General features: G+C 45.5%; 1 protein-coding gene across 1 annotated transcript in view; it reads left to right on the top strand.

Moving 5' to 3' along the window:
• Positions 1 to 8,654: 8,654 nt before the first annotated feature.
• The window catches only part of Tanc2 (tetratricopeptide repeat, ankyrin repeat and coiled-coil containing 2), a 306,319-nt gene continuing 304,971 nt past the window's right edge, over positions 8,655 to 10,002 (top strand). The window contains exon 1 of the mRNA XM_042055015.1: positions 8,655 to 8,737. The gene's annotated coding sequence lies outside the window, so the exon portion shown is untranslated. The remainder of the gene's footprint in view (positions 8,738 to 10,002) is intronic.

Genomic DNA, 10,002 nt, shown 5'->3' with positions numbered 1-10,002 from the left:
GGTGTAGCTTGAAAGAAAATGGCCCCCAGAGGGAGTGGCACTGTTAGGAGCTGTTGCTTTGTTGGAGTAGGTGTAGCCTTGGAGGGAGCATGTCACTGCAGAGGTGGGTTTTGAGGTCTACATATGCTCAAGCATTGGTATAGTTCTGTTCAAGTCTCAGTTCACTTCCTGTTCCCTGCATATCAAGATGTAGAACTCTCAGCTCCTTTTCCAGCACCATGTCTGCATGCTGCCATGTCCCACCATGATGATAATGGACTGAATCTCTGAACTGTAAGCCACCCTTAAATGTTTTCCTTTATAAGAGGAAATGGTGTCTCTTCACAGCAATAGAAACCCTATACAGAAGTTGGTACCAGGGACTGGGGTATTGCTTTGACAGCCCTGACCATGCTTTTGTTTGAAGAAATATGGACCTTGGGGTTGTGGATTAGGAAGCAGTGGAACACTTTAAGTGCTGCTAATGGGCCATCCTAGTAGGTGCATGGAAGACAGTTGTGCTGAGGGTGATTTGAACTGTGGGGGCCTGGATCAAAAGGTTTCAGAAAAGAGCGTTAGTATATGGCCTAGAGACTGTTCTTGTGATATTTGGTTGTATTTTGCCCTCTTCTGAAAAGTCTACCTAAGGCTAAAGTGAAGAGTTTTGGATTAATTCCATTGGCAGAGGAAATTTCAAAACAGTATAGACTCTTTCATGTGGTTATTAGTGTTAGTCTAATGAAGATTTACAATGAAAAGGAACAAGCTGAGTAAGAAAAAAAATACAAGATGCAGAACAATTTCAGGAGAAAAGGAGCACCAGGAAGTGGAGTGGAGTGAAGTCCTGTGTTCAAGGAGATAAACAGATTAAGAAATGGAATAAAGGGAGTGGTGACCTCAGGGCAAGATTCCACCCAGCTAAATTTCCAACTTGTGAAAAGGAACTAAAGGAAAGCTCAGAGTCAGGTGTGATGGCACACACCTTTAATTTCAGCACTAGGAAGGCAGAGGCTGGTGGACCTCTGAATTTGAGGTCAGCCTGGTCTACAAAGCAAATTCCAAAACACCCAAGCTCAGTCAGCGAAGGAACGGTGGAAAAACAGAGCTGGTGAAAGCGTAAGTGAACGAGGGGCCACATTCCAGCCCCGGCAAGCAGCAGAACTTTGCAGCTTCAGTCTTGTTCTGGCTTTAGAGTTAAGGAGAGAAGAAAGGGGTTATGGAATTTGCTTCCCTGACTAAGGAAAGACACAAGCCCAAGCATGTGTCAGGGGTGTCCCTGAAAGGAGGCCTAGAGAGGACATTGTGTGAAGCTGTGAAGTTGAAGTTTTGATTGTCTTGGAGACTCCAAGATGTTGGAGATGCCAGAGCCATAGGATACCGGCTGAGGAGAGCTGCTAACAGGGAGTGAAACCAGCCCAAGAGAAAGAACCATGCTGCAGTCAACAAAGCTGAAAGGAGTTGGAGATCTGAAGAGCGTTTTGACATCAGACCTGAGATGCAGAGCTTGGAGCTTGCCCAACTTGTTTTTGATCTTGCTTTGGTCCAGTATTTCCTCACTATGTTTCCTTCCCCATGTTTTGGAATGGTAATGTATATCCCGTGCTATTATATGTTGGAAGTACTTGATCTGCTTTTTGATTTTGACTTTACAGGGGATTACAGTTCCATGAATCTCAGAAGAGACTTTGAACTTTAAGTAAGTTTGAGACTGTTACAGACTATGGTGACTTCTGAAGCTGGACTTGTACATTTTTGCATTATGATATGGCTACAAGCTTTTGGGGGCCTGGGATTAGAATGTGGTGTTTTGAAAGAAAATGGCCCCCCAAAAGGAAGTGGCACTATTAGGAGGTGTGACCTTGTGGAGCAGGTATTGCCTTGTTGAAGGAAATGTGTCATTGTGGAGGCAGGCTTTGAGGTCTCATATATGCTCAAGCCACAGTCAGTGTCTCAGTTCACTTCCTGTTGCCAGCATATCAAGATGTAAATCTCTCAGCTCCTTCTCCAGCACCATGTCTGCCTGCATGCTGTGATGTCCCACCATGATGATAATGGACTGAACCAGTAAACTGTAAGCCACTTCATTAAATGTTTTCCTTTAGAAGTGGTCGTGGTGTCTTTTTTACAGCAATAAAAGCCCTAACTAAGATACATGGCTTCTGGGGACTTAGTTTTTCAGGCTTAAATAGCAAGTAACATCATCTACTGGACTATCTCACTAGCCCTCCAATGTTTTATTGTAGTAAAATACACACACTGAAAACTTAGTCATAGTTTCAAAATTCCCACTCACAAAGTAGTAACCCAAGATCTAGAAATGTAGAATAACTTGCTTATGATTGTTTGATTTTTGAATTTTTGATGGCAGTCAGTTAGGGTTCAGGGCCCTCCTCTTGACACATGCTATAGTTCCTGTCCTTGAATTGTCTTCTAGGTTCTATGCATCTAGTGGCTGTTTCTACTTGGATGTCTTTCCAGCATGTTAAACATGGAGCCCTAGAGAGAATATGTTTAATTAAACAAATATGTTTTATCTATTAGTTAAGACTCTTATCCAACTAGCAGAAATTTGGTTCAAATAAACCTAACCATGAAGGAAGATCAATTAGTGACATGGGTATCTACCAGATCCCAGGAGAGGAGTGAGACAGATCCAAGGACCTGACTGCCACTGGGACATGCTCTATCTACCCCTTATTTCTGACCTATATATCATTTCTTTTTTCCCAACAGACTGTCCTCACAGTGTATGCCTGAACATCGTGTTTCCCAGGCTCCTGTGTTAGTATTCATAGATTTGCCCACTAGGGAGTGAAGATCCTTTGAATATGAAGATGAAAATAAATTCTAGAATGGGCTCTGATTGGTCCAGCTTGGATCAAGAGCTCTTTGGGTGTCAAGCATATGTGTGTACATTAAAAATTATTGAATATATATGGGTGCATTTTCTTCTCTGAAAAACATATCAGATTCTCACAAGAAAAGACATGTAATTAAAAGTTGTAAAGAACCACTACAAACACAAATGTCCCAAAGTATCTAGCTTTTCTGATCCTCCTTTTTTTGGTCACTGGTACACAAGAGTTCTGGGAAGCTAGACTTTCCATCATGCTGTGATCAGATTCCCTCATTGTTCTTTAACCCACGTATCGCGTTATCCAGAAAGTTCTGTTAATTTTTCCAAGGCAGTTCTCATTGGCGCCATTCTTATTTCCACTGTCACGCTCCTTGACTTTCAGCAATCATCTTCCTTAGCTCATTAAACAGCAATATCTTCCTAACCAGATTCTTATTATTCGTTCCTTCCCATTTAAATCTACCCTAGGAGGTGAATGTTGAAGCACGGCCTTTCTGTCATTCTTCTGCCCAAAGATTAATGGCAGATCCTTTCCTGCATGGAGAGACCTTCTGAGGTTTGGTTCTGTCTACTTGTCGATCCTTTAGCCACCGAGCTCTCCTGAGTAAATGCTTGGACTCAACCACACTCACTGTTCCAGGATCTGTTCCTTCCAGCTTCAGTCTACGTGCACTTTCCAGATAGCTATCTTTATTTTAAAAAGCAGCTCATTTGCAAAAGAAGCCCATTCCTGTTTGCTGTTCTCTGAGTCTCTCCTCTTAACCCTTAGAGTCTCAGGGCCTGTCCTGTCCTCCTCTCTTTGCCACCTACCTATTTTTATTTTACTTTCTTCAACACGTAGTCCTGTACCACTGCTGTCAAATTTCTCTCTCTCCTTCCTGTGAAATACTACAGAACCTACTGTTTTACTTTCTGTAACACTTAATTTTATCATACACTGTATTAATTTTTAAACGTTTTGGGCATTTTGCTTCCCAAAGAGATTGTGAGAGGACAGCATGCAAGACTTCCCTCACATCAATTATATATACCTTATGGCATGTATCACAGCTATACCCATGCAGGAGCACAAAGACCTGCCAAACATTTATAAATGGCACTGGGAAATATGTGATGGCTTGCTTGTGAACATTTTACATGAAATTTTCAGTTCAAAAAGAAAGGATTTACTAAAACCCTTTAACTAGTAGCTCCTCTTTGTGGATATGTTTTTAACTGTTAGTCTAAAAATTATAAAGTATTCATCAAAAGGCTGAGGTGGGAGTTGGTGGGGAAACCATTGAAGATTCTGCATTAGAAGTCACTGGTTGGAGATCAAAAGGAAATGCGATTATGACAATCCATGAGAAAAAAGTTAGATTATATCAGCTTTTTTGAATCCTTTGGGGAAGGGGATGTAACTCAGGAGTGCTTGCTTAAGAGTGTTCAAGGTCCCAGGCTCCATCTCCAGTGCAGGAAGAGAATCAGAGTACTTTCATTGCAAGATGACTCACAGTTTTTCCAAAACAGTGTGCTCTGTTTTCTTATTTACATTTTATACAATTTCCCCTGAGGGTGAATGATAAAGAATGCATTTATGTTTGGGTCCTGAGCTGGCCAGTTTTTATCAACTTGACACAGAGTAGAAAGTGGAGATTTCAAGTGAGGAATTGTCTCCATCAGACCTGTGGGCACGTCTGTGGTGGTGGCGGCCTGTGGGCATGGGCTATAGGGGCATTTTATTGATTAATGACTCTGTGGGGGGGTGTGTACCACTGTGGGTGGTACCACCCCTGGGCAGATGCTCCTGGGTTAGATATGAAAGGAAGCTGAACGAGTCAAAGAATGTAAGTCAGTAAACAACATTGCTCCAGGGTCTTTGCTTCATTCAGTTCCAGCCTCCAGGTCCCCGCTTCCGAGTTCATTTCCCTCAGTGGTAGATCATGACTTTGGAGTCGTAAGATAAAATAAACCCTTTCTTCCCCAAGATGGCTTTGGTCAGTGTGATATCACAACCAACAAAGAAGCACAGTAGGACAGAGTGTGGACTATACCCATCATTGTGTGCTCTGGAAAGTTAGTCATTTAAACTCGGAGCTTCATCATCTAAAACCTGAGGCGCCTTGGCTGATGTTAGGAGGATTAAGTGGGGAGGCACGTTTAAGACAGTGAAGTACTTGAGGCAGTAGGTGATCAATCGACAGTAACTGTCACTGTTTATTCAAGAGGGAATGTTGAAAACGTGGGCCATGTGGCTTATTTATGACTTCAGGATGTCAATGGAGGGCATGCTGGGATGAGTGCTCACACACATCAGGCAGATCAAGAACGGCCATGTGGACAGGTACAGTTGGTGGCACTAGAACAGCTGAAAGGTCTAGGGCAAGGTTAGGGCACTTCGTGGATTTCTTACAAATTCTTCTTAAGACGCATATATTGTATTTCCAAATTACATTACAGACTAAAATACCATAATGAGAAAGGGTTTTTAATAAGTAAAACAATTAGGATTCTCTGAATTTGGGGCATTGATGATAGGGAAGCAAAGGAAATCTAGGAGAGGGGTTGAGGAGAAAGATGGCTTCGGTGTTGTTCTCTGTCTCTGCCGGACCACATTCTCACCTTTAGCAATCACATATTGTTTCCTTCACAAAGTCAAAAAGTGCAAGGCTTCACAAAGTGCAAGGCTTGATAGTGGGATTGTGTGGGAAAGGACTGGGTGAAGAGAAGCATGTTGCACAATCAGAACACTGAGCTTGTCCCGACGGACATGGACACTGCCCAATATGAATACAGGACTTGGAAAAGATCTGTCAAAAGAAATGAGGACTGTTCGGAGTTGCTTTATTGGTGCAAGAGACCATGTGGGCCACAGCTATCAAAACTTACTGTGCAAAATTCCAATAAAGACATCTGCTGCTAAAACTGGATGATTACAGTGGTTTTCCAATTTCCAGGAAAATGGGTTTAAAGGTTTTCATTTTGTGAATTATTATTAAACCCCGTGAAAGTGTTGGAAATACATTTAAGAAGAAAATCACAGACATATTTTTAAAAATAACATTATTATTTTAATATGTGAATATCTGCATAAGCATAATATAACCAACTTTAGTGCTGGTAAAATTGTGTCAAGCCCATATGGTAGAATTCAATCTACCAATATTTCATGGTGTTCCACAATGAACACCATAATTTCGAGGTGCTGCCACCTGAACTGGTTTTAAAAGCAACGTATTATACCCCTGACTGCCTTTTGTTATTTCTCAAGGGAAGGAATGTTATTAGCTTCAGCAAAACTCACAGGGGAAACACTTAGATACAAAATAATCTTTAAAATAAATAAGAAAGACTAAACGAGAATTAAGGAGGGTAAATTCAAGTGTAAGCACAACATAATAGTCGCTATTATTTCATGAGCACTTTATTGTTTGCTATGTTCTGGGCTAAATATTTCTCAAGTTTTCATTTCATCTTCATAACCATTCCGTGAGGTATCATGGCCCACACGAGACAGATGAAGAAAAGTTCAAGACGTGCTTAAGGTCATGTACCGGGTACGGGTACGTGGTGGGTGACACTGATCAAACCTGTTTTCTGATCCCAAAGATAATGACATTATAATGTTTCATTGTAACATTGAAGCCAAACTGTTGAAGCCAGGCAGCAGTAATGCATGCAGTTAATCCCAGCATTCGGGAGGCAGAGGCAGGTGGATCTCAGTGAGTTTGAGGCCAGTCTGGTCTACAAAGTGAGTTCCAGGACGGTCAGGACTGTTACACAGAGAAACCCTGTCTGGTGGTGGTGTTGGTGGTGGGGACACAAAACAACTCCCCCAAAACTGTGTTGAAATGTAAGGCTCCTTTGTGTGTTAAAACTGAAACACAGGCACAAGTTGCTTTTTAAGTGTTCATGTGCCAGTGTGGCTGAACATTTCCAACAATCCAGAATATTCCCCTCTGGAGCCCCCTCATCCACCTACAGTATAAGTAACCAGTATTCTGCTTCTATCACAATAGGTAGATAAGTTTTAGTGAGACTGAACTAACTTTTGGAATTACAACCAACAGTCCAAATGTCGGTCTTTCACCTTGCCATGCTAACCACCGTCAACGCTACAGTCCTACCTCAGAATTCTCAAGTGTTCACTGTAAGAGCTAGTTTTTGGATATGACTTCATATCCATTTTTTGTATTGTGCTGAAATTAATACATTTTTTTTAAAAAGTCAAAGAAATTACACAACAAAGTCCTATGGGATGGGGTAGATTCTGATGGACTGGTATCAGAATAACCGGCCAATCAAACGAACCAACCTTTTTACCCTCTGAACTGCATAGAAACAGCGCCTTTGACTGATGTAATTTGTGCATCTATTTCCAGTCACGGCATTTCATTAGGAGGCAGACTGAAAAGTCATCTAAGCTAATGGAATGGAAGTCCACCCAAGCAACAGATGCAAAGACGATTCTTTGTAACATCTTGCAGCACGTGAAAAAAAATACTTCAAGAATCTTGCAAAGTTGAATGGCTGTTTCGTGGTTTGAGGGCAAGGAAGCATGGGAAAGAAAATCTAGGTGGTGAGTTTTGGGGGAAATATGACCTAATCTCCTTCAGTGAGGTCTTATGTGCTGATGACTTTCCTGACTGCCTTAAAAATCACATTCATTCTTATTCAAGCTGGCAATGGCAGAGGCAGCATCGCAACTTTACTTAAGTCTAGCAAGCTAAGGTTGGCGAATCGTCAGTAGTTTTCTAGATGCCAGCTTTATTTTCTCCTTTGTGTTATACCCGTGTCGTTTTTCTTCCCACCCCTATTCTAATCTCCACCATAGACAACGGTAGCATCTTGAAAGCAGTCTACCTATTGCGATCGAGAATCGGGAGAATTAACTGACACTTGTTGGCTTCGACGACTTTGAGTGACACGTGTGCCTGCGGTGTCCAAAGTGGGGGGGGGGGTACAGACTGGAGGAACGCTCGTGCCATTAAAGCAGGAGGAAAGGCCCCCCAGAAGTGGGCGCACGTGACAGCAGCAGCCACCTCGAGAGTGACATCATCCCGGGGGCGGAGCCAAACTCTGTAGGGCCTTGTCAGTTATTGAGCTTCCTCCCCTCTCCCTCACCAAATGCCTTCGACCCCACCAGCCCAAGCCCCCTGAGGTTGCCAGAAATGCCTGTACGTCCCTCAGCGCCAGGGTCCCCTCTGTCAGCGCGGCGAGGGGTTTCACCCCCACGAGCCATCCCAACAGCTCCCCACTCCCAGGCCGTGGAGGGGCAGGGGGCGGGGGCGCGCGCGCTCCACCACGCACGCGCCCCCACGCACGCGCTCTCCCTCCGCGCTCGCGCTCCTCCCCAGCCCGGCCCGGAGGGGGCGGGGCTGCGGGCGGCCTCCGAGGGTGCGACGCCCCCGGCGCGGCGGCGGCGCTAGAGAGCGGCCGGCCGGGCGCGGGTTGCTGGGCGCGCGCTGCTCCGGCGGGGCCCGGTGGCCACAGCCGCGTCGCGCCAGCCGCCCGCCCAGCGCGGCCAGCTGCGAGCGCCGCGAGCGCGGGGCCCCAGGCGGCAGGCGCCGCGCTCCCTCCGCCGCCCTGCGCGCCTCCTCGGGCGGCCCCGCCCCCGTTCCCATCCCCCTCGCGCTCACCTCCGGGGCTGTGCGGAGCGCGAGGCGGAGCGAGGCGCCCGCCGCCACCGCCGCTGCAGCAGCCGCCGCCGCCGCCGCGGTGCTGAGGGGCGAGTCTTGCCCCCGCGCCGCCGCTGACAGGAGGACCGCCGCGGGCTGCCAGCGCTCGCCGGCCGCGAGGCCCCGCTGAGCCCGACTGAGGCGCGGATCCTCCGTGGGGCGTCCGCCGGCGGCGCGGTCCTCACCGGAGACCACGGGCACGCGGGCTTGACCCCGAGGTGCGCCGCGCCCCTGAGAGCGGCAGGTAAGGACCGGGGGTCTCAGGGAAGAGGGTCGCTGAGGGTGAGGTGACAGGGGCGTTCACTTGCGATGCCTCGGCTGCGGGGGTTGGGGCGGGGGCGAGCGGGGAGACAGGGAACCGGGGATTGAAGTGCCTCCGGTGGCGAAGGCGTGGGGAAGGCAGGCTGCCTCCGAATGTGGGAACGAGGGCGGCTTCAGAGGGCTCCGGGGTTGGCCGTTTGGCTGTCACCGAGGTTAGTCTTGATATTTGGTACCTGGAGAGTCTTTGGATGACGGGGACCGGGATGAGATGCGAGGCGGATTGCTAAACGTGGCAGGGAATGTGGTGCAGAACGAGTTGCAAAATGTGTCCCTGAATGCAGCATAGAAGTAGTTGTGAAATGTGCCAGGTAAAGGCACAGGATGGGCTGGCCTCCGTGGCGTAGAAATGCAAGGTAGAAGTGTTATTAGGAATATTAATAATTCCTTTGGGGAAGGAGGTGTAGTATAATGAAAGACTAATAGGGCTCTTTGCTACATGTTCTGTCATAGGAAATCGAGAGGAGCTGCGATAAGCAATTATATATATATATATATATATATATATATATATATATATATATATATATATATGGAAAGTACCCACGTGAAAGCAAAAAAAAAGGCAGGTTGGTTGTGATATGGGAAAGAAAAAAATAGGGCTAGAATTATTTCAGGTTTTGTCATCAGCATGTAGGGCATGCAATTGTAGCCTGTCTTTCTGTTCTAGGTGTGGAATGCTTAAAATGTTTCTCACAAAACATAAACAATGATAATTAGCGTTAGGAAGAAGATTGGACGTCTTTACCCCCTCTTCTGCTCCTCTTCAGGGAAACAAAAACCCCACAAACAAAAAGACAAACCAATCATCCTGACCATAATTGTGTGTTCAAGATCGTTAGCCAAAGGGAACTATTTTTTATCTGTGTCCCTGTCTTGGCTTTTACACAGGTGAAAATAAGTGGAACAAGGAAAACAAAACAATATGGTGAACAAAAGGGATAAATTTTCAGACATTTGAAAGGTTGGAGCCAAAAGCTATGTCAACGGTTAATTACAGAGACTGGCAATAGTGAAATATTCTGGTATGTTCTAGCTGTTGGGATGGGATGGTGAGAGAAGATAAAAACGGATACAGTAAATTGGCATAAAAAGCAACAACATGGATACTGTCTATGTAGTGTGCCCCGTAGCATTCCCAGGTAAATTGTCTTAGGCATATGAGCCCAAAACGGAAATAAATGAAATAAA

Source organism: Arvicola amphibius, chromosome 4, assembly GCF_903992535.2.
Source record: "Arvicola amphibius chromosome 4, mArvAmp1.2, whole genome shotgun sequence".
In the NCBI taxonomy this organism is placed as follows: Eukaryota; Metazoa; Chordata; class Mammalia; order Rodentia; family Cricetidae; genus Arvicola; species Arvicola amphibius.
This window is presented reverse-complemented; position numbering and strand designations above follow the sequence as displayed.